General features: G+C 50.9%; 1 protein-coding gene across 1 annotated transcript in view; it reads left to right on the top strand.

Annotated features, from left to right (window-relative positions):
* Positions 1-21,198: 21,198 nt before the first annotated feature.
* LOC138247087 (chemerin-like receptor 1) overlaps positions 21,199-25,625 on the top strand; it is an 85,083-nt gene continuing 80,656 nt past the window's right edge. Inside the window, exons 1-2 of the mRNA XM_069201834.1 lie at positions 21,199-21,292; positions 21,618-21,709. The gene's annotated coding sequence lies outside the window, so the exon portion shown is untranslated. The remainder of the gene's footprint in view (positions 21,293-21,617; positions 21,710-25,625) is intronic.

The following is a 25,625-nucleotide window of genomic DNA, read 5'->3' as shown; positions in this document are numbered from 1 at the left end:
TCGCTCCCCTTCTCTAAAAAAAAACACCAAATCAATAAAAAAAACACAAAAAAAAAATTTGCCCTGGCGCCTAGAGGTTTCTGCCCCCCCTGGGGGTAGACCGGCCTAATACCAATAGGCCGATCTGCCCCCAGGGGGGGCAGAGATGGCCTAAAATAATTTTGCCCCCCCCAACCCTACCCCCCCCCGGGGAGCGACCCTTGACTACAAGGTCGCTCCCCTTGTGTGACGGCGCAAAAAAAGGATCCCTGGTGCCTAGTGGTTTCTGCCCCCCTTGGGGGCAGATTGACCTAAAATCGGCCGATCTGCCCCCAAAGCGGGCAGAAATGGCCTAAATACATTTTGCCCCACCAGGGGAGCGACCCTTGTCCAAGGGGGTCGCTCCCCATCTGTAAAACAGAAAAACAAAAAAATCCCTGGTGCCTAGTGGTTTCTGCCCCCCTTGGGGGCAGATCAGCCGAATCAAAATAGGCTGATCTACCCCCCCCAGGGGGGCAGAAATAGCCTAAAATAATACCCCCCCCCCCACCCCCCCCCCAGGGAGCGACCCTTGCCTAAGGGGTCGCTCCCCTTGCGTGAAATTCACGCAAAAAAAAAAAACTCCCGGGTGTCTAATGGTTTCTGCCCCCCTTGGGGGCAGATTGGCCTCATCAAAATAATGCCCCCTAGGGGAGCGACCCTTGCCTAAGGGGTCGCTCCCCACCTAAAAAAAAAAGAAAACATAACAAAAAGAAAAAAAAAAAAAAAAGATCCCTGGTGCCTAGAGGTTTCTGCCCCCCCTGGGGGCAGATCGGCCTAATAATAGGGGGGTCGCTTTGTTGCGTGACATTCGCGCGCAAAAACAAACTCCCTGGTGTCTAATGGTTTCTGCCCCCCTTGGGGGCAGATTGGCCTTATCAAAATATGCCAATCTGCCCCCAAGGGTGGCAGAAATGGCCTAAATATATATTGCCCCGTAGGGGAGCGACCCTTGCCTAAGGGATCGCTCCCCACCTAAAAAAAAAGAAATCATCACAAAAAAAAGGTCCCTGGTGCCTAGAGGTTTCTGCCCCCCCTGGGGGCAGATCGGCCTAATAATAGGCCAATCTGCTCCCAGGGGGGGGCAGAAAAGGCCTTCCTAAAAAAATGCCCCTCTGGGAGCGACCCTTGCCAATTTCAAGGAAAAAAAAAAAAATCCCTGGTGTCTAGTGGGGTTTCAAAAGCCGGATTGCAAGCAATCCGGCTTTTGAAACCTGTGAGAGACTTCAAAGGGAAGGAAATACATTTCCTTCCCTTTGAAGCCTCTCGGGGCCTCCCCCATGGGATTGAAAAAGAAATGCAAAAGCATTTCTTTTTCAATCGCGCTGGAAGCTCTGCTTCCAGCGCGATGGGGGAGACCCTGTGACTAATCAGCGCGCGCTCGCGCGCTGACGTCACAGGGGGGGTTGGGGGGGTCGGGGGTGGGAGGGGAAGGGCTTCCCCTTCCATCCCTGACTTGGGGGGGTGGGGGGGAACCCCACAGAGGGAGCGAGAGCGCTCCCTCTGGGCTCTGTGCACAGGACGTAATGGTTACGTCCTGGGCACAGCAGCACTGTGCTTCAGGACGTAACCATTACGTCCTGGGCACAGAAGGGGTTAAAAGATGAACCACCTTTGGAGTAAGTGATCATGGTAGCAAAGAGGGTGGAGCATATGCTGAAGTGCGTTAAAGAATTAAGTGGTAACAAGGTTATGAGTGGAGAATCTACGAAGGTGGAAGAGGTGGTATGTGAAGTGAAAAGCAAAGAGTTTGGTGCCACGAAAAAGAAAGATGAGGGGTTAAAATTTAAAGGAGAATGCTTTCGATGTGGGAGAAGTGGTCACAAAGCTAATGCAAGCAATTGCCCAGCACTAAATGTAGTGTGCAATGGTTGCAGGAGAAAAGGGCACTACTATAAATGTTGTCGTAACAAAAAAAATGAGGAATGGTAATGGCAATATGATGAGAGAGATCAAAGAGGTGTCTCAGGAGGTGATTTTCCAGGTTGAAGCACGGGGAGAGTGAGGAACATCCAAGCGAGGTGGTGAGAGTGGATGGTGTTGATTTGATTCGTGCTTGCAATTGACGATAATTTCCAATAAAAGTTTTGATCTAATAACAAGGAAAGTTAGAGGTTTAAGAAAAATGGATGTGTGTCTTGGTGGTTATGGGGGACAACCAATAAAGATGCTAGGATATTCTGAAGGTCATCTTGAGCTAAAAGGAAGACATTTAGGGGGTCATTCTGACCCTGGCGGCCGGTGACCGCCAGGGTCACCGACCACGGGAGCACCGCCAACAGGCTGGCGGTGCTCCCTCGAGCATTCTGACCGCGGCGGTTCCGCCGCGGTCAGAAACGGAAAGTCGGCGGTCTCCCGCCGACTTTCCGCTGCTCGGGGGAATCCTCCATGGGGATTCTGACACCCCCTACCGCCATCCTGTTCCTGGCGGGTCTCCCGCCAGGAACAGGATGGCGGTAGGGGGTGCCTCGGGCCCCTGGGGGCCCCTGCAGTGCCCATGCCAATGGCATGGGCACTGCAGGGGCCCCCGTAAGCGGGCCCCACAAAGTATTTCAGTGTCTGCAAAGCAGACACTGAAATACGCGACGGGTGCAACTGCACCCGTCGCACCCCTGCAACTCCGCCGGCTCAATTCTGAGCCGGCGTCCTCGTTGCAGGGGCATTTCCGCTGGGCCGGCGGGCGCTCTTTTGGAGAGCGCCCGCCGGCCCAGCGGAAATGTTTAAATGGGAGCGGTCATTTGTTGGCGGGACCTTGCCGGACGGCCTCCGCCGTCCGCCAAGGTCTGAATGACCCCCTTAGTAGGGAAAGTCTATGGGGGTCATTCTGACCTCGGCGGTAAAAGGCGCTTACTGCCGGTCAGAAGACCGCCATAACACCGCCGCGGCCGCGGAAAGCCGCCACGGTCATTCTGACCCACAACGGCCAAGCCTCAAAAAATCCGACCTCCACTGCAGCCCGCCACATCAGCGGGCAGCGATAAACTGGAGATGACCAAACCTCCACCGTCACGCCAACAGAAATACGCCCATGCCATTCTGACCCACGAATCCACGCGGCGGTCTTTCAAACGCGGTATTCCATTGGCGCTAAACACCGCCGCGGTCAAAATACACACACAGCACCAAAACACAGCCACATTGGACAATTCAAAATACACACACCTGATACACATACACACACCACTCCCACACAATCAATCAACTATAAAACACACACCCACATCACCCACAAACCCCTGCGACCACAATTACTGAGAGAAGGAGAGAGAGACACAGCAGACAATCCATAGCAATACACACTGAGGCACACTACACCATCACACACACCACATAGTAGCACAAAGCACCACACACCAACATACTCATCATCACATACACCACCCCACACCTCACCCACACCACCCCATGGCACCCCAAAGGCACCCACGCTTTTCGGACCAAGAACTCCGGGTCATGGTGGAGGAAATCCTAAGAGTGGAACCCCAGCTCTTCGGCTCGCAGGTGCAGCACACCAGTATAGCTAGGAAGGCGGAGCTATGGCAGCGGATCGTGGACAGGGTCAACGCGGTGGGACAGCATCCCAGGAATAGGGAGGACATCCGCAAAAGATGGAACGACCTACGGGGGAAGGTCCGCTCGATGGTCTCCAGACACAACATCGCGGTCCAGAAGACTGGCGGCGGACCCCCACTCACCCCTCCCGAATTTACATCATGGGAGCAAGACGTCTTGAACATCCTGCATCCTCAGGGCCTCGCTGGAGTAGCCGGAGGAATGGACTCTGGTAAGTCCAATCTCAACTACTATATCCCCCCCACCCCACCAGCATGCCAACCCACACCCCCACCCTCACCCCCAACCCCCCAGCACACATCCTCCCTGACAATGTCTCACCAGCACAATCCACCCATCCCAACACCAACTCCTGCATGCCAACACAATCCATGGACACCCATCACCTAAGCATGACCACTGCACTAACTCCCCCCCCCCACTAACTACCCTCACAACACCTCCCTCAAGGGAATGCCTGCACTGGGGGACAAGGGCACCCATAACACGCACGCTATTGCACACACAGAAACAATAACCAAACTCTCTTACCCCATGCAGGACCCGAACGCCAACACACCAGCCAGGAGGGTCCAGAAATGTCCATCCCACCCCCGAACAGGCCCACAGTGAGGATAGCAGCTCTGTCGACACTGAACCTGATGACCAGCCCGGACCATCGGGGACCTCTGGGCAGTCGGTTCCCCTCAGGCAGCCACAGGCCACACCAGACCCGACCCCCTCTGCCAACACCAGCACAGCTCCCACCCAGCGGGCCCATGCCTCTGTCTCTAGGACAGCTCAATCAGCGGTGTGTCTGCCACTACAGGGCACCCAGGCTAACCCAACACCCCAACAACAACAGGGACCTGGGGGCAGTGGTAGCGGGCACACCGTCCAGGGGACAGAGGCCCGGGGAAACCGGGCAGCTCGGAGGGCTGCTGTGCGACAGTGGGGGGAGGAGAGGCCCAGGGAACCCACTCTCCAAGAGGCCCTCACCACCATCATGGGGGCCTACCACCACTCCCAAGAAACGATGGTGACGGTACTGGCCAGGTTCACTGAGATCCAGGCACAGCAGGAGGAACGCTACATGGGGTTCAGGGAGGAGCTGAGAATCATCGGGACCGCAATGGGGACCATCGTCCTGGCCCTCAACAGGATAGAAGATGCGTTGCGGGACCATGTTGCACCACACAGGGCCCCTGTCACTAGCCCGGACCAGGAACAGCCTACCACCTCCGCCGGCGCTAGTGGACAGGAGGCCCCAACACCACGACAGCCCACCAGAACCCCACCTCCTGCTGAAGAACAACCACCCCGTAAGAGGAGCCTGAGATCCAAAAAAACGACAGAGTAGGATGTCACGACCCCCGCCAGCAGGACATACCCCCTGAAGTCTTCCCACTGTCCCACATTGCCACCCTGTCCAACCATGAACTGCCTATGCTCCATCCTTCCACAGGCAAAAGGACAATGCACCTGTGAGACTGAGAACTGGACTCTGCCATGGACATTACTCCATCCCCACCCATCACCCTTAGAATCACATGTACCGATATCTAGCACTGTAAATAAATCACATATTGCACACAAATCAGTTTTGAGTCATGCTGTATTATTAACAAATGTATTACATATTACTGTTAAATATCTGTTCTGTCAATTAGTCATGACAACATACCAATGTCAATACGGTGTAGTTCATGGGCAAACCAAGCAGAAGTCAGGCACTGAGTCATACAGCACTAAAAAGGGAAGGGAAAGGCAAAAATTAATGAAAAAGATCTGGGGGGAACTACAGAAAGTACAGATGCAGGAGGCTATAAGCAATTGTGAAATGGCGTGGGTGATTCTTACCTGTGTGTTACTGGAAATACTGTTGTATCACTCTGTCCCTATTGTCTGTGTCGTCCTCTTCGTCTTCCTCCTCTTCACTCTCCACAGGCTCCACGGCTTCTACAACACCACCATCTGGACCATCCTCCTGCAGGAAAGGCACCTGGCGTCGCAAAGCCAGGTTGTGAAGCATACAGCACGCCACGATGATATGGCACACCTTCTTTGGTGAGTACATTAGGGATCCACCAGTCATATGCAGGCACCTAAATCTGGCCTTCAGGAGCCCAAAGGTTCGCTCAATCACCCTCCTAGTATGCCCATGGGCCTCATTGTACCGTTCCTCTGCCCTGGTCCTGGGATTCCTCACTGGGGTCAGTAGCCACGGCAGGTTGGGGTAACCAGAGTCACCAATTAGCCACACACGCTGTCTCTGTAGCTGTTCCATCACATAGGGAATGCTGCTATTTCGCATAACATACGCGTCATGCACTGACCCTGGGAACTTGGCATTTACATGGGAGATGTACTGGTCAGCCAAACAGACCACCTGCACATTCATAGAATGGTAATTCTTCCTGTTCCTGTACACCTGTTCATCGTCATTTGGGGGGACTAAAGCCACATGGGTTCCATCAATTGCACCAATGATGTTGGGGATGTGTCCAAGGGCATAGAAATCAGCTTTCACTGTAGGCAAATCACCCTCCTCTGGGAAAATGATGTAGCTCCGCATGAGTTTCATCAGGGCAGACAACACTCTGGACAAAATCTTGGAAAACATAGGCTGAGACATCCCAGATGACATGGCCACTGTTGTCTGGAATGAGCCAGTTGCAAAAAAATGGAGGACAGACAGAACCTGCACTAGAGGGGGAATTCCTGTGGGTTGGCGGATGGGGGACATCAGGGCTGGCTCCAGCTGGGCACACAGTTCATGGATGGTGGCTCGGTCAAGTCGGTATCGTAGTATTATATGGCGTTCTTCCATTGTCGACAGGTCCACCAGCGGCCGGTACACGCGAGGATTCCTCCTTCTCATCGCAAGTCCCAGCGGACGGTGCCTAGGAAGGAGAATATGGAGTACAGAGTCAATCCACTCACAGGTACGTACAACACAGCTTGCACAGTACAGGTAAATGTATGGGTTGCTATGTTTGTATGTGTGCCATAGCAAGGCCTAGGCCTGTGTGACGCATTAGAAATTAAGCCATGTGGGCCCTTGAAATGGCGGATGCCTGACCTGTGAAGTGGGACAATGGGATGTGAGGTCACTGCGCTGGCGGGGCACACCGTGGCGGTAGGCGGTCGAAGACCGCTGTGTGAAGACGCATTGGTTAACATTGAAGCCTATGGGTTTCAGGAGCCAATGACGATGTGCGCCGGCGGTCGCGGTACGCACCACCGCGGTACGCACCGCCGCGGGCGTGACCGCCATTTCCTATCTGCTTAATCACTCGAGACCTGATCATCCACAGGAGAGGACCTATACTGCAAGTGCTGCTGTGAACTCGGTCTGGAAGTGACAATGGCTGCTGCTACTGGTGAAAGGGCCCCCGCCTTCAGTTCAGAAGAGTTGGAGAAGCTCGTGGACGGGGTCCTCCCCCAGTATGCGCTACTCTACGGTCCTCCAGACCAACAGGTGAGTACACTGAGTGCACATTGAATGGGTTATGCCTGTGTGGTGTGGGGGGGATGTAAGTTGGTGGGGTGGGGAGGAAATGAGGAGTGCAACGCACAACAGATGAGAGAATGGGACCCATGGCAAGGTTGGGGAGGGGGGGGCATGTACTCCAAACATGCAGATATGTGACGTTTTCTCTTTCCCACCCTGTACATGTCAAACAGGTGAGCGCCCATCAGAAAATCGATATTTGGCGTGCCATCGCCAAGGAAGTCCGAAACTTGGGGGTCCACAACAGACGGGGCACCCACTGCCGCAAGAGGTGGGAGGACATCCGCCACGGAACGAGGAAGACCGCAGAAACACTGCTGGGGATGGCCTCCCGACCTAGGAGGGGTGCCAGTCGCACCATGACTCCCCTGATGTCCCGGATCCTGGCGGTGGCCTACCCTGATTTGGATGGGCGCTTGAAGACATCACAGCAGACACAAGGGGGTGAGTATCTGCACATTCTCCTATCTGTATGCGCAGTGGAGGCGTCTGGGTGGGGGAGGAGGGCTGTGGGTGACATTAGGCCAGGGCGCTTTCTGTAGTGTAGTCCTCACCCTTAGGCATGGCCCTGTGCCCCCGCCCCCCACCTCTGTAGGGTGCCAAGTGCAGCTACCCATGCTCCAGCATCACCCATGTGCGCGTCTGTTGTCCCTAGACCTGTTGGCCTAGTCAGAAGTACTGAGTAGTGTACCCCAAGTTCGCGACTTAGTGCATGAGGCACCTGTGTCTGTCCTCTCCGCAAAGGGTATTGATAAGGCATGCACTCAACTTTATTTTATTTCTCCCCCCACCCTTATTCTTTGTTTTCTTGTGCTTTAGCATCATCAGGCGGAGGAGATTTGGAGTCGGAGCACGAGGGAGCTGCAGGTCACCAGGCCCCGGTGGGCACTGAAACAGACACCGAGGGCACCAGTGATCCGGAGGGCGAGGGGAGCACCACAACGGGGGCCGGTGGAGACACCAGCGACACGGACACGTCCTCGTTTGGGAGCTCCCTAGCGGTGGCGGCAACATCTGTGCCCCCCGCAACAACAGGTACAGCCGCCACCCAGCGCACCAGCACCGCCCTCCCAGCAGACCCTCAGTCATCGCTCCGTGGCCGCTCGGCCAGGAAGGCGCGCGTCTCCTTCGCCCCAGGCACCTCAGCCCCTGCCTCTGTAACCCCTGCTGCCCTCAGTGCGGAGCTCATTGACCTCGTGAGGACGGTCATTGTTGGGCAGACTACCCTTCTGAATGCCATCCAGGGGGTGGAAAGGGAGGTGCATCGGAGCAATGCCTACCTGGAGGGCATTCATTCGGGTCAGGCTGCCCATCAACGAGCGTTCACTGCTCTGGCCTCAGCACTGACGGCAGCCATTGTTCCTGTCTCCAGTCTCCCTCTTCTATCTCCCTCCACCCTTTCTCTGTCTCCTGTACCTCAGCCTATCCCATCCACACCATCAGACCAGCCTGCACACACCTCAACACCCAAGGCCAGCTCATCCAAACATAAGCACCACAGAAGACACAAGCATTCACCCAAGCAACACACAGATGCAGACATATCAACAGTCACTACCACCTCTGTGTCCCCGTCCTCCTCGTCTCCCTCCTCCCTCCCTGTGACGTCTACACTCACACCTGCATGCACACCAACATCAGCCAGTTCTTCCACCACCAGCACACCCTCCACTACAGTCCGCACACCTGCAGTCACCACCCCCACTGGCATTTACACGTCCCCTGTGTCCTCTCCCACTGTGTCTGTCACCCCCTCTTCCAAGACACATAAACGCAGGCAGACACCCAAACAACAGCCAACCACCTCACAACAGCCTACGTCCCAGTCACCTGCACCCAAGGACAGCACACCTGACTCTCATACAACCACATCCTCTTCCTCCACTTCTCTCACCACTACTCCTACCCCTTACCTTGGTCCCAAGAAATATTACCTCTCCAGTCTTGACCTCTTTCCCTCCCCTGACCCACCCCCTCCAACTGGGAAAAGTCCCAAGGGCACCTCAGCCACCACCAGCCCAGCTTCTAAGGTGCAAGTGGTACATGGCATGTGGAGTCCACCCTTTGGCGGCAGTGACACTTCGGTCAGCAGCAAGGGGACAGCCAGCCCCCCCCCAGGCAAGAGGACCCGGAAAGTGAAGGGCCGCCGTGAGCGGACAGAGACGGCTGCCCCCAAGGAGGTAACTCCGGCCACTTCACCTGCCACAACAGCCAGGGGAGGCAAGGGCCCGAGAGCCCCATCTAAGGAGCGGAAGGACAGCAGGGCGGAGAGGATAACCACCAGGAGTGCGGAGCAGGAGGGCCCCACAAGCCCCATCCCGGCTGCAAGGGACGACACCAAAGGGCCCAGGACTCCGTCCCCGAAGGGGCCTGACACTGCACGGTCGGAGGGCGAGTGAGCAGGGTGTCCAGGCCAGGTCTGACTCCCTTGACATACTGCAAGAGCACCGCTGAAGAGGGCCCGCCGTGAAGACAGGTACCGCTGAACAGGGCCCGCCGTGCAGAAGAGCACCGCTGAAGAGGGCCCCGCCGTGAAGACAGGTACCGCTGAACAGGGCCCGCCGTGCAGAAGAGCACCGCTGAAGAGGGCCCCGCCGTGAAGACAGGTACCGCTGAACAGGGCCCCGCCGTGCAGAAGAGCACCGCTGAACAGGGCCCCGCCGTGCAGAAGAGCACCGCTGAACAGGGCCCCGCCGTGAAGACAGGTACCGCTGAACAGGGCCCCGCCGTGAAGACAGGTACCGCTGAACAGGGCCCGCCGTGCAGAAGAGCACCGCTGAAGAGGGCCCCGCCGTGAAGACAGGTACTGCTGAAGAGGGCCCCGCCGTGAAGACAGGTACCGCTGAACAGGGCCCGCCGTGCAGAAGAGCACCGCTGAAGAGGGCCCCGCCGTGCAGAAGAGCACCGCTGAACAGGGCCCCGCCTTGCAGAAGAGCACCGCTGAACAGGGCCCCGCCGTGAAGACAGGTACCGCTGAACAGGGCCCGCCTTGCAGAAGAGCACCGCTGAAGAGGGCCCCGCCGTGAAGACAGGTACCGCTGAACAGGGCCCGCCGTGCAGAAGAGCACCGCTGAAGAGGGCCCCGCCGTGAAGACAGGTACCGCTGAAGAGGGCCCCGCCGTGAAGACAGGTACCGCTGAAGAGGGCCCCGCCGTGTCAAGCACCGCTCCGCTGGGCCCTTCCTGTCAAGCACCGCTCCGCTGGGCCCTTCATCTCAAGCACCGCTCCGCTGGGCCCTACCTGTCAAGCACCGCTCCGCTGGGCCCTTCCTGTCAAGCACCACTCCGCTGGGCCCTTCATCTCAAGCACCGCTCCGCTGGGCCCTTCATCTCAAGCACCGCTCCGCTGGGCCCTTCATCTCAAGCACCGCTCCGCTGGGCCCTACCTGTCAAGCACCGCTCCGCTGGGCCCTTCCTGTCAAGCACCGCTCCGCTGGGCCCTTCCTGTCAAGCACTGCTCCGCTGGGCCCTTCATCTCAAGCACCGCTCCGCTGGGCCCTTCCTGTCAAGCACCGCTCCGCTGGGCCCTTCATCTCAAGCACCGCTCCGCTGGGCCCTTCATCTCAAGCACCGCTCCGCTGGGAACCGCCGTCTCAGGCACTGTTTATGGTTCACTGTGCCCACCATGCCTCCTCCTTGACCAGTGGAGACTGTCATCCACCGGATGGACTGTGGCTTTGCACTCCCCAGGATGGTACAGTGGGCAAGCCACCCACTGTAGAGACATTGAGAGACTGTGGCTTTGCACTCCCCAGGATGGTACAGTGGGCAAGCCACCCACTTTAGAGACATTGAGAGACTGTGGCTTTGCACTCCCCAGGATGGTCCAGTGGGCAGCCCACCCACTGTAGAGACATTGAGAGACTGTGGCTTTGCACTCCCCAGGATGGTGCAGTGGGCATGGTGGCTCCTCGTGGATCTGGCGTCGTGGACTCATGTGGCTGTGGTGCCCCCCCCTTCCCTTCCCCCTGAGGTGCCTGTAGTTTTAACATCAGATGCCCCTGCAGTGTTCTCTCCAAAGGACTAAGGTCTCCTGTGTGGGCTTTGCCCTTGTTTCGCTAAACATTGGCCCACGGACATGTTAGATTCGTAGGATGTGCATGACTTGTTACTTCAGTTATACACTGATGTGTATATATATTTTTTTTTTGTAAATATTTATCACGGTTGGTCAATAATTTCCAGGAGATTTTTTTGTACATAAATATTTATTCTAAATTTGGTTGTGTCATTGTATTTTTTACGGGTGTTTGGGTGGTGTCACTGTGACTTGTTGCTCTGCATTGGTGTGTACATATTGGGGGGGGGTGTGGGTCGCATATGTGTGTGCCCGTAACCTTTCGTCCTCCCCCCTCCCGTGTGTCGTAGGTGCAGTACTCACCGTTGACGTCTGCGCCGGAGTTCGTACTCGTGGTAGATGAGCAGGTAGACGAGAGCAGGTATGATGTTCAATTCGGGTTCCATGCTGTCCGGATTCCGCGTGGAGTGTCTCGAGGTGAGCGTTTTCCATTGAAAATGTCTGTTTCCGCCGTGTTTTTATCGGCGGGGCTCCCGCCACGGAAAAGGTGGCGGATTGGTGGGTCGTGATAGGGTGGGTGGTACATTGTCTGCCGCCTGTCTGTTGGCGGTGACCGCCGCGCTGTTTGTTTGTTCCGCCGTGGCGGTCGGAGTGTTAAAGCGGCGGCCTGTGTTGGCGGTTCCCGCCAGGGTCAGAATTGCATTTTTTGGACCGCCGGCCTGTTGGCGGATTGGCCGCCGCTTTATCACCGACCGCAAGGGTTAGAATCAGGCCCTATGTGTCTAACCAGGGAGACAATCTTTTAAGTTGGGCACATCAAAGATTATTAGGGGTTGTATTAAATCCCAATGCACGACCACAAGTGCAAGTGCAGTGTGTAGATGGTAATAAAGGTGAGTTAGTCTCTGAATTTCCTGAAGTATTTTCGGAAATGTTGGGATGTTTAAAAGGCTGCAGACATAAAATTAAACTGAAGAAGGGTGCCATTCCAGTAGTGGCAAAGAGGAGGAAAATTCCCTTGGCGTTACAAGAGCCGGTTGTGTTAGAACTCAAAAGGCTGCAGGATTTGGGTATAATTGAGGAGGTGGAAGCAATGGAATGTTTGGCACCTATAGTGGTGGCAAGGAAGGGTGATGGGGACATTAGACTATGGGGGTCATAATGACCCTCGCGGAAGGCGGAGAAGCGACGGTAAGACCGCCAACAGGCTGGCGGTCTTTTTTTTGGAATTATGACCATGGCGGTTACCGTCATGGTCATCCGCCGGTTCTCCGTTCCGCCCGCCGGGCTGGAGACCTGGGCGTCCAGACCGGCGGCCGTCACTATACCACCGGCGGTATTTTGACCCGGCTGACCGCCATGGATTTCATGCGGCTTGAAACCGCCATGAAATCCATGGCGGTAAGCACTATCAGTGCCAGGGAATCCCTTCCCTGCCACTGATAGGATCTCCCCCACCCCACACCCCCACCCCGACGCCCTCCCCTACACCCCCCACCAACCCTGCCACCCCCCAAAGGTGGCAGGACCCCCCTCCACAACCCGACCCCAACATCACATTACTCACTCACACACGACACGCACGCACGCACCACGAACACACATACACGCACACACACCAACATACATGCCAACATCCACAAACACAGTCAGACATGCACACCCACATTTAAACATACACGCACACATCCATACAGAAATACACACACTCATTCCCAAACACACAACACCCCCGCAAGCATACACGCACTCACACACCCCCTCTATTTACACACACTGTTGGAAAATGGGTTATTGGTAAGGGCAGGTAGGTACCTACACTTAGCAATAGGCCACTAACCTCCACTAAGGTCCAGTTAGGTCTCAGTAAATTAACCCCAGCTCAACCCTTGGTAGCTTGGCAACGAGCGTCAAGGCTTAACTTAGGAGACAGAGGTGGTCATTCGCCGCCTGCCAGGCGGGAACTGCCATTTGGCCGCTACGCGGTCAGAAGACCGCTGCCGGCATTCTGACCTTCCCGCTGGGCCGGCGGGCTCTAACTATGTTAGCGCCCGCCGGCCCAGCGGGAAGGAGGGCTGCAACACAGAAGCTGACTTCGAATGGAGCCGGCGGTGTTGCGGCCGTGCGACGGGTGCAGTTGCACCGTCGCGCTTTTCACTGTCTGCTAGGCAGACATTGAAAAGCCGTTCGGGGCCCTGTTAGGGGGCCCCTGCACTGCCCATGCCAGCGGCATGGGCAGTGCAGGGGCCCACAGGGGCCCCAAGACACCCGTTCCCGCCAGCCTCTTCCTGGCGGTGACAACCGCCAGAAACAGGCTGGCGGGAAAGGGGTCAGAATCCCCATGGCAGCGCTGCTTGGATGGCAGATTAGCCCAGACGGGGAAAAATCGGCCGGAAACCGCCGGCCCCGGTTTTCTGACCGCGGCTTTATCACCGCAGTCAGAATGGGCTAGGAAGCACCGCCAGCCTGCTTGCGGTGCTTCCGTCATTCGTGGAGAATGACCCCTAGAGTGTAAAGCATTCAAATATCACAAAACAGTAATTAAATAAAACACAGGAAACAGTTTAAAAATCCAAAACCAATTTATAAAAATAGATTATATTTTTGTCTTTAAAATGACAACAAAACGAATAAAATCGGATAAGGGGAACCGGAGATATGAATTTTTAAAGAATTATTATTTTTTTAGTGCCTAGAAACAAAAAAGCGCCTATCGGGTCATCTGGTTGCACCTCGACCGGGGCAAAGTCAAAGTTTAAGGCCACCCACGATGGAGCCCTGCTCGGCTACAGGCAGCGGGAAGCCTCGGTTGAAAGTTTACCTTCGCACTTAGTCGTTTTTCTGAAGATTTTCTTCAGCGGGACGAACCTGCCAGTCCAATCCGACCTAATGGAGCCCTTCTCCGGATACGCAATGCTGGAATCCTCGGTGGAGATTTTTACCTTCGGACTTAGTCGTTTTTTCGAGGTGAAAATCCTTCGACCGGGGTAAACCTGGATCTTGATCCGACGTCCATGGAGCCCTCCTCTGATACGCTGGCTGGGAGGTCCCGGTCAACTTTTTACCTTCGGACTTAGGCGGTCATTCTGACCTTGGAAGCGGCCACCATGCGGCCACAATAACGCGGCCCACATTCCAACATTCCTGCTGGGCCGGCGGGCGCTAACCATGTTAGCGCCCGCCGGCCCAGAGGGAATGAGGCTGCAACACTGGAGCCGGCTCCAAATGGAGCCGGTGGTGTTTCGGCCGTGAAACGGGTGCAGTTGCACCCGTCGCGCTTTTCACTGTCTGCCATGCTGACAGTGAAAAACGGGCCGGGGCCCTATTAGGGGCATGGGCAGTGCAGGGGCCCCCAGGGGCCCCAGGACACCCCTTACCGCCAGCCTCTTCCTGGCGGTGTAAAGCGCCAGAAACAGGCTGGCGGTAAGGGGGTCATAATCCCCAGGGCAGCGCTGCTTGCAGCGCTGCCCTGGCGGATTATCACCGCCGGGGGAAAATCTGCCGCGGTCAGAATGGGAGATGAAGCACCGCCAGCCTGTTGGCGGTGATTCCGTCATTCTTGCCCTGGCGGTCCAAGACCGCCAGGGTCAGAATGACCCCTTTAGTCTCTTTTTCTGAGATTTTCTTTACCGGGACGAACCAGCAAATCAGGCCGGGTCGCGGTTGAGGCAAGCCGGCTAGAGTTGCCGCGGCGGGTCTGTCCCTCTATGGAGCTTTTTTACAAAAGATGTCCAAACTTCTCCAAACTTCTGGGGCTTCTCCCAGATGTTCTTTTAATGTTCTTTTGGGGTCCACAGCTCACCCCAAAGGTCCAGAAGTTCTGAGATGTCCTTGGGGGGGTGCGGACTACAACTCCCAGAATGCACCTGGCGCAAACTCCTTTTTGGCCACTGGACAGTTGTCAGTTGGTCGCTTTCTTCAGGAGTAGGTGCAGGGGACTCTGGATAGCAATTTTTCACCTGTAGCAAACAGGGAGTCCCTCCTTGAACCAGTTGAAGCCAGGCAAAGTCCTTCTTGTGGTGAAGCCCAAGTGTGCAGCTGGTGCAGTCCTTCTGAGTGCAGGTTCCAGGTGCAGGCCAGGGGTCCAGCAGGGCAGTCCTTCTTCTTCTGTTGTTCTTCCTTGTTGGATGTGGTAGGGAACTGAGGTGTGGGTGCAGGTCTGCCAGTTTTATCCTTGCTACTGGGTGAAAAGCAGGGGGGTCCTGGTTCTCCAATCAGGTGCAGGGTCCTTCCCCCTGTGATGACCACTTCCTGGGAAGTGTGGCAAAAATCAATCTCTGGAGGCAACATTCTCTAAAAATCCATCATGGCTGAATCTGATTTTTCGAGGTTACATCTGGCTGAGCCCACCCACTGGTGTGGCTAAAAATCATAAACACACCCCTCTCCTGCCCTCTCTTAATCTAATCAAGGGGGCACCTAGTTGTCTGGGGTTGCAGGATGTGGGGGTGTTTCTGGTTGCTCCAAATGTCCTTCTCTGCCTTTGAAGACCAGTTTGGCAGCCCTCCCCCTTCCTGCCTCACCATCTGCTGAGGGGAGATCTCCTCCCACAGGCACATTCCTTTGTGTGAAGCCAGGCCACTTCACACCTCATCAAGGCAGCTTGGCCAAGCTGCTCGAGGCTGGCCAATCAGAGCACAGCAGCAAAAACTATGCAGGGCTGAAATTGGCAACTTTTCAGGTAAAGTTTAAAACTCTTTACCTGAACAAGTTATATTAAATCCCACAACTGGAAGTTGTGGGATTTATTACAAAAATTAATTTGATACCAAACTCTTGGTTGGCATCATTTAAGGAGACTTTAAAAATTAAAATAAAGTCTCCCCATTCTAGCCTATGAAGGCCATTTACTACAATGAGGGAAAAACGAATTTGGTTGTTTTTACCTCATCCGGGCTTATACAACTATTTTTATAAGGTCCCTGCTCATAGTTACATGGCACCCAGCCCTAGGGGCACATAGGGCACACCTTAGGGGTGACTTATATGTAAAAATAAGGTAGTTTAAGACTTTGGAACTACTTTTAATTCCAAAGTCGAATTTGCATATAACTTTAATTTAAAAGGAGCCAGCAAGGCAGGCCTGCCTTTAAAATGACACTGGGCACCTCAGCAGTGCACCTATGGGTGCACTACCTATGCTGTGGTCCCTAAACCTAATTATAATTAGCCTAATTTGCATATTGATTTTACACAGAGCACAGGCCCTGGGACAGTTAGCAGTACCCAGGGCACCAGCAGAGTCAGGAAAACACCAGCAAAAAGGGAAAAATGGGGGCAAAAAGTTAGGGGGCCTCTGCAATCAGCCCTGTTTTCTCACACACACGCACACCCCCATGCACCCACACAACACACAACTCCCCCACCCCCCTCCCCTAACGGACGATCGACTTACCTGGTCCGTCGATCCTCCGGGAGGGGACGTGATCCATGGGGGCTGCTCCGCCGACACCACACCGTCAACAGAACACCGCCACACCGAATCACAGGACGTGATTTGGTGGGTGGTTTTCTGTTGGCGTGGCGCAGGAGGGGGAGCAACCTCCACTTCCCCGCCAGTATGGCTGTTGGCGGCTCTCTGTCCGAAAAAGGACGGAGAGCTGCCAATAATCATAATACGCCGAGCGGAAAACCGCCACCACTGGCGGTCTTCAGCACGGCGGTCCCTCGGCGGTCTTTCAAAAACACCGCCGAGGTCATAATGACCCCCTATGTGTGGATCTTAGGGCCCTGAACAGAGAGGTAGTGGTTGACAAATTTCCCCTTCCAAATATTGAAGAAATTGTGTCCACGGTTGGGGGAGCAAAATATTTCTCCACGCTAGATTTAACATCAGCGTATCATCAGGTAGAGTTGGAAGAAAATTCACAAGAGTTGACGGCATTCATCACACCTTTCGGTGTCTTTAAGTTCAAGAGGATGCCTTTTGGACTTGTATCTGCAGCCTCTGTGTCCCAAAGCATTATGCACAAGATTCTGGGAAATGTGTGTGGTGTGAAGTGTTACCAGGACGATGTTTTGATCTTTGCAGATACAGCAGTGGATCATTGGGAGAGAGTGAGGTTGGTATTGAGAAGTTTAAGTCAAGCTGGTCTCACTCTTAAGAAGAAAAAATGTCATTTTGATCTGACTGAGGTTGAGTATCTGGGACATTTGATCACAGGGGAAGGTGTGAAACCCAAACCTGAGTTGGTTATGACGATAAAAAAGTAATCTGTACCACAAACCAAGGAGGAAGTGAGTTCATTTTTAGGGATGGTAGAATACTACGGGAGGTACATCAAGAATTTGTCAGAGAAAACAGTGAACATGAGAGACCTATTAAAGAAAGGAAAGGAGTTTAGGTGGGACACTGAATGTGAAAAGGAATTTGCCAAAATCAAGGAAGTACTGGATAATGCTCCGGATCTTCAGGCTTTTAAGCCCGGCAGGCCGACTGCTATTGTCACTGATGCCAGTGCGAAAGGGTTGGGTGCGATCTTGATGCAAGATGACAAAGGGAAGAAGAGGTTGATTGCTTGTGCATCTAAGGCTTTGAGTGGAGCTGAGAGGAATTACTCAGTGATTGAAAGGGAGTCGTTGGCTATATACTGGGCACTGAGGAAGTTTAGACATTTTGTCTGGGGTACTGAGTTTGTGGTGCTGTCCGATCACAAACCTCTAGTTGAGGTGTTTGGCAACAAAGGTTTAAATTGTATTTCAGCAAGAATAAGGAGGTGGATCATTAGTCTACAGGATTTCAAATTTAAAGTGGAGTATCTACTGGGCGCGTTGAATGTCAGTGCAGATTGTCTTTCCAGATTAGTGATGGAAGATGTAGAACTGAGTGAGGTGTGCTGAGCGTTAGAAAATGGAAGATTTGGTGCCCTAGGTAGGGTGTGGGGTTTGATAAAAGATGAATTGGCAGTGGATAATGGCATGTTGCTGAGAGGTACAAGATTGGTTCCACCAGGTATGCTAAGGAATAAGATAATGAACCAAGCACATGAAGGCCATCTGGGAATAGTTAAGACAAAAAACAATTTAAGAGTGAACTTCTGGTGGCCAGGAATGGATTTGGAGGTGGAATGTGTGGTCAGAGAGTGTATACAATGTTCACAGAGCGACAAAATATTAAAAACTCATAATGTACCAATGTACTGTAGGAATTTGCCATACAGACCCTGGGATGAAGTGGCTATAGACATTGTTGGCCCTTTATCAGGTGAACATTTTACCCCATATCTGATTGTATTAATAGATATGTATTCCAGGTGGGTAGAAGTTAAACATTTACGTACTGTCTCCTCTTCTAGTGTGATAAGTTTCTTGGAGGACATTTTTAGGAAAGAAGGATTTCCTAAATCATTGTTATCGGATAATGGTCAACAATTTTGTTCAACAGGTTTTGAGAAATTTATGAGTGAGTGCGGGATAAAGCACAAAAGGTCAGCGGTATATCATCCCAAGACCAATTGCGCAGTAGAAAGATTTAACAAGTATATCAAAGAAAGTATCCAACTGGCAAAGGCGAACGCTTTGATTTGGCGGACTGAACTATTTAAGAGAATCACGGCTTATCGGTTTTCACCACATTCTACCACTGGTAAATCTCCTTTTGAATTGTTCAAGAAAAGGATACCTAATACCAAATTGTGTCCAGGTTGGATGGGGTGGAAGAAAAATAGTTTCAATTTGGACAAAACTGGTTGGCGAGAAAGAGGACTTGGCATGGGCAGTGCAGGGGCCCCCAGGCAGAGCCTCGTCGCGCATTTCACTGCCCAAATTTCAGGCAGTGAAATGCGCGACAGGTGCTACTGCACCCGCTGCACATCAGCATTGCCGCCGGCTCAATTACGAACCGGCGGCAATGTTGATGTGACTTTTTCGCTGGCCCAGCGGAAAAGTCAAAATAGGGAGCCAGCCATACCGCCAGCAATGGCGGTATTCTGGCACCCGCAACCTCTGACTCCCTATGCCCTAGATTGAATGAATTGAGTAATGGTTAATAGGTTTGTAAGGTTGCTCTGTACAGGCAAAGGGAAATATTGCATTCACTTTGTTATAGTGTATATAATCCAACTCACTGTGTAGTGGGGGATATAGGTTGTTTGGGTCATTGGTTGTTTCACATTCTTGGGGTATTTGGGTTCCTGTTGTACTAATGCTTTTTATCTTTGTGTTTAGGACCTCTTATGTGGATAACACATACTTCTATGTTAATATTTGTTAATTATAAAGGAAGGAGATGTGTGGTATATTGTTGTATCGTGCGCAGGCAGTCTCCACGGAGATGCTGCATTGGTATAACGCGCACGGTCTCCAGGGGAAGCGAGCGAGGGGAACGGTGAGAGGACAGTTGGAAGGAGCTGAGCTGGATGGCTGGGGCAATGGATAATAAACTAGAATTCATTACCTCAAATGTATCCGTCTTGTTAAAGTTATCAATGAGCCCGATTTCACAAAGGGCACTACAGAGCTGAAACTAGTAACTTTTAACTCTTTCCCTGAATTAGTTATATTAAACTCAGCCATGGAAAGTTGTTGTATTTATTATAACAATAGGTTTGAGACCAAACTTGCCATATCTAACTCCTTTGGAGACTTTATTGATCAAAATAAAGTCTCCCCATTACAACCTATGGAACCTATTCACTACAATGAAGGAAAAACTAATTTGGCTATTTTTCCTCACCAGGGGTTATAAAACATATATTTATAAAGTCCCTGCTTATAGTTACACTGTACCCAATCCTGGGGTCACCTAGAGCACACCTTAGGGGTGACTTATATGTAAGAATAAGGTAGTTTAAGACATTGGAAGTACTTTTAATTCCAAAGTTGATTACCTTTACCTTTAAGAGCAGCCAGCAAGGCAGGCCTGCCTTTAAAATGACCCTGGGTACCTCAGCAATACACCTATGGGGGCACTACCTATGCTGGGGTCTCTAAGCCCTAGGGACGTATAGGTAGGTTGATATTACCAATTAAAATTAGCCTATATGCATATACATTTTAATCAGACTACATATCCTGGGACTGGCTAGCAGTACCAAAGGCACCACCAGAGTCAGGAAACCACCAGCAAAAAGTGAAAAATGGGGGCAATAAGTAAGGGGGCCTCTGCAATCAGCCCACCTTTCTCACAGTAGTATTCATTTCAGAAGTTTGCAAAACTTGTTTGACCTTGAGGGATGTGAGCTCATGACCTGCAAATCCCAGTGGATGCTGGCTGGAGGTAGTCAACATGCTGAGCAATAGAGTTCACAGCAATATCTACAGAGAGTAAAATCTGGACAAATGTGGAGTGGCATGCTTGTGCTTACCTATGCTTAAAGTAGAGAGAAAGTTGTCACAGCTGGGGGTATTGAAAAGTTTCTGCAAAATCTTGTTTTGAACCTAATTATTGCCTACCTGTAGTTCACAAAGTTTCCTCCTTTTCCTGTTAATGCCTATTCCTATGTTCGATCTCAGTGGACAATCTTTCTTCATTATTGTTAGTTGGGGCTGAAATAGATGTGTCATTTTCTCAAGAAAAAACTTTAAAACTGTACTGGATGGGGGTTGGTAATTTTTCTCTCAAACAAAATTAACAAGATGCAAAAGATTTCATTTTAACATGAAAACACACACAAAGAAAACTTCGCTAACTATGGGTAGTAATCATAGACTTAACAAAAATTACAGCACACTTGCATGCTGTTGGTGCCATGTGGGTACATGAGCCACACATACTTCCCCGGACCACGTACGCAGATGCAATGCACAGGAGACCAGATCAATACATATATCTATTATGTGCACACATTTCATACATACAGTTCTATAATAATAATTATTGTCATTGTTATAATTTCCGTAGTGCCCAGGCACCCCTAAGGCTGCTGTTGCTCATATGTCTGTTGCAGGTTAAAAGTTCACCCCTCTGGTTCCAGTCTTATCAGCCTTGTGACAACCAACGTGACCATGTTTGGATATGTACATCAGATACTCAACAATATCTCAGATGGAAACTGTCAACGTCTCACGCTGCAGCAGAGAGCGAGAACCAATCAGGATATGTTTCTGATCTCCCTACCCCAGGGGGATGGAGGATCCTGAACACATCAAGAAAAGGACTTGAACCCTTCACATGATAGGGGAAGAAGAGGGACTCGAATAAAGTACAAGAAGATCTGAAAGAAAGATCCAGACTATCTCATTGATTCACAGGTATGGAAAGAGTGTGGAATAGAGGCTGTGAGATAATAATGTATAGCTCCTGCTCAACAGGTGGTCCCATAGGAGAAAGTGACATTGTGGACCCAAACCAGAACAGCTGTTACACCCTAGAGTGTTTAGTTTGAGTGGCATTGCCTCTGTCCTACCTGCATTTCATGGAGCTCCATCCTTTCCACATATGGTTTCTGCCCCTGGCTCTTGCATTCTGGAGTTTATGTTTAAGCAGGAATAGGGATTTCTTATCACCTGACACGAAACACAGCACATCTTTTCTGGGCTAAAGGAAAACTACCCTTTGTGTTTATTTTGGTTTCAGGATAAGCAGGCCCAGTCCTGTGCTCCACAACCCTTCCCCTGGTTGCAAGTTTATAGGAACGGATCTGTGAAATATAATTGCCTGCAACTAAGGTAAAATTTGTATCTTCATGTTTAAGTTATTCAAACTTGCATCTAAGATTCAGTATTTGTGAATCGTATATAGTATTTATATAGCGCTGAGATTAACTGATATATATATGTGTGTGTGTGTGTGTGTATATATATATATATATATATGTGTGTGTGTGTATATAAACATGTACATATATATATATATGTGTGTAGTATGAGTGTATATATATATATATATACTCATGCTACCTACTGTACTGGTGGCAGTCGCCGGTAGGTAGTTATAGCGATGACCATGTTTCCATAGAAAAAGCATTTTTTGACTTGCCTAAATCTTTGACACTGTTTGACGAATCTTGACAAAACTTTCCAATAAAAGTGTCCTCATGAATCTTAGTGTTCATGGAAAGTTTCAGGGTAATCCGTCAAGCAGGGACCGGGAAAAAGGGGGCTAAAGAAAATGTTGCGTTTCCCATGTTAATTGCCATAGGAACTGTCAACACGTCTTCATCCCGAACCACTGGACAGAACTACACCAAATTTGTCAGAAAGTTAGCCATGGGTACGCAAATTGTGCTTTTTGTTAATTGGTGTAAATCTGTTCAGTAGTTTTTAAGAAATTTAGGGAAATTCAAATTTGTATATCTCTGGCAGTGAAGTATTCACGATCAAAGATGAGCTCGTGCTGGGAAATGCACAGCTTTGATTGGCTGCCAACATTTCAAACTAGGCAGCTATCTTTGGACTCAGCTTGAGCCGAGACCCAGAAAAAAAAGTTTACAAAAAATAAAAGAGGCGAAAGGAGAGATACCCTGACCCCTTAGTACTGGTGGGGGTCTCTGAGGGCTCCAGTGCTTGTATTTCTTAAAGGCCCCAGGGTGGCCCAGGTACCGGGGCATTAAAAGATTTGTGTGTGGGGGTCTCTCGGCCCCCCTCACAGCTCTGGGGACCACCACCTCCTTGGAGCTTTCATTTTTTTTTATGTGCGGGGGCACGTGACCCCCGCTGCCCTGGGGACCTCCACCTTCCCAGGTCCTAAATGTTTATATATGGGGGGGCCCGTGGCCTCCTGCAGCCCAGGGACCACCACCCCCATGGCTTCTATTATATAATATGCTAAGGGGCATGGCCGGCCCTCTGCCCTGGGGACCACCATCTCCCCAGGGCTGCCTTATTTGCGATATGTGGGGGGCTTGGGCCCCCTGCACCCTGATGACCACCACTCCCTGGGGCATCTAATCAAATACACGTGGGAGGCCTGTGTAAAAAAAATGAAAGGGGGTCCTTTTGGGACCCCCAAGCTCTACGGACCACCACCCCAGCAGTGATGTAAATGTTGGAGGGGGGGCACGTGGCCCCTCTCGAGAAGTCTCTGATGGCTCCGGGTACCGCACCGCCCAGGGCCAGCTCCTGTCATGTCTCAGGGGTGCCTACCCCGGGACATAGCTGTTTGCTGTGGCTTAGCTGCAGCACTGCAGCGCTGCAACCAGGCCACAGCTAACACTTTGAGTTTTGACAGCAAGACCTTTAAAGCAGGTCCCGCTGTCAAAATCCGAAGGTTTCATCTCTGTCCCCTGCACACGTGCAGGGGACAAAGATGAAATGCTTCTGCAAGCACGGATCTGCTGTCAAAGCAGCTCAGTGCTTGCTGAAGCAATGGCACTGTCAGGGAGGACTTATAGTTTCCCCCGCAGTGCCAGGAAGCCTGTAAAGGTTTTTTTTATTATAATTTTGAATAAATAATATTTATTTAAATAAATAAAAAATATATAGGGACCATGGGAGAGCCCTTGAGGGCTCCCTCGTAGTGCTTGAAAGCCCATGAAGGGCTTAAAAAAAAATCGGAAAAAACCCATAGCTCAGTGTGAAGGTTGCAGACCTTCACATTGAGCTATGGTGGTTCAAGCTCAACTTGACTCGTTTCCGTTTTTTTTTCGTAGCAAAAATGTTTTTTTTTTTTTTTTTAACTAATTAATTTTCTTATTTTAAATTGAAGACAAATAACTCATTGTAAGTATAACAGACAGCAAAGCCTAAAAACACTATCACTCTCCCTTTCACTTCCGTTCTCTCTCTATCTCTCTTTCAATCAATTCTCCCACACACACACCCACTCAGACTCTTATGCACCCACTCCCAGACCCACTCAGACACTCACGTACCCACTCACAGACCCTCTCAGACCCTATTGTACTCACCTACAGCCCCAGTCAGACCCTCATGCCCCCACTCAGACCCACTCAGTTACACTGATGTACACACTCTCACACCCAGACACACCCTCTGACAGCCACTCACAGTACCACGTACAGACCGGTGCACATACTGACGCACCCAGTAAAACACTGATGTACACACTCTCACGCCCAGACACACCCTCTGACAGCCACTCTTACCCCAAGATACAGCTTCTCACACCTATTTTCACATCCAGAGAGGCCGTGGCTAACGTCTGCCGTGCTCACAAAAAGGTCCATGCACAACATCGAGTTGAGTGATTAGGGGGGGTTGGCCGCAAGGACTGGCTGCAGGTCAACCCTTGTGGGCAACCCCTACTGTGCATGGGAGAAGGCAGTGCACAGTGCAAGTTGGGGGGGATTGGCCCTGTAGCCACGCGCACACAGCCAAAGGCCATCCGCGGCAGTGGTTGGATTCACGTATAGTAATTAAATTTACTATACATTAAAAAAAAAGAGAAATTCACTGAAAACAAAAAGGTGACAGGGACGTTATAGTTAGGTTCTGAATTTACTCGTACAAAACCATAGAAATTTAGCAGTTATAGTTAGAGTTCTGTTAGGTACCTAAAACTCATGCCCTAAGGTAACTTTAACTCGCGCCTTCGCCATGCACAGCTAATTACTCCACATATTATAACATTGATGGCATATTCTATGCCATCTTTCATATTATCACTGCAACATTTGCAATAAACTTATTGATGAGATAACTGTGCAAGGAGAAGGCGCAAGTTATAGTTAATTTAGGGTGCATGTTTTAGTTACGTCAATAAACTCTAACTATAACTGCTGAATTTCTATGGTTTTGTATGAGTAAATTCAGAACCAAACTAGAACCAAACTATTAAGTTCCTGTAACCTTTGATTTTTTCAGTATATATATATATATATATATATATATATATATATATATATATATATATAGTTAGATAGATACATATTTACACACACACAACATACAGCAGAGTTTTTAATGTCTTGTACATACTGTTTTGATACTCTGTTGTGTTGTGAAGAATATAGTGGTTATGTGTGGAAGAGCCAGCTCTTGCCTAATCTACTGAAACAGAGAAGGTTATCAGTGGATCTTATATTTGTGGGTAATAAATTCCATAGCTTGGCTGCTTGAACAGAAATAGATGTTTCACCCATGATATTTTGCTTGTATGTAAGTTCCTTTGTTTTATGTATTTGGTGATTATCTTTCTGATGAAGAGTAGTTGTTTTTATATATTGCTTGTGAGTGATACAAATGAGTACTGGCAGCTGGTGAACGCTATAAGGCCCTCAAAGCAGGGGATGTGTGTGTTTGTGGATTTACATGTAGGAGTAGTCTATCAGAAGTGTCCTGAAAACTCTGTAACCTAATAGTTGATAAAGGTAAGCCATGATATAGAACATAAGCATAATGCAGTTTTGATAGGACAAGAGAGATGTTAGCTTGAACCATGTGGGGGAGTCCGAGGTGTTGAAATATATGTTGTATAATTTTTATTGTAAGAAACTTGATTTGGCTACCTTATCCACTTGGCCCTTCACTGACAGCTTGACGCTTAGATATTTATAATTTTGTTCATTATCATCTTCCTCCAAAAGTTATAGAAGACATTTGTTGTGTCTGTCTTTATGTGTGGTAGTGAGTTTGTATAAAATTAAGATTTTGAGCTATGGAGATGTGTCTGACTTGTGTGATC

The sequence above is a fragment of the Pleurodeles waltl genome, chromosome 7, assembly GCF_031143425.1.
Source record: "Pleurodeles waltl isolate 20211129_DDA chromosome 7, aPleWal1.hap1.20221129, whole genome shotgun sequence".
Taxonomy (NCBI): Eukaryota; Metazoa; Chordata; class Amphibia; order Caudata; family Salamandridae; genus Pleurodeles; species Pleurodeles waltl.
This window is presented reverse-complemented; position numbering and strand designations above follow the sequence as displayed.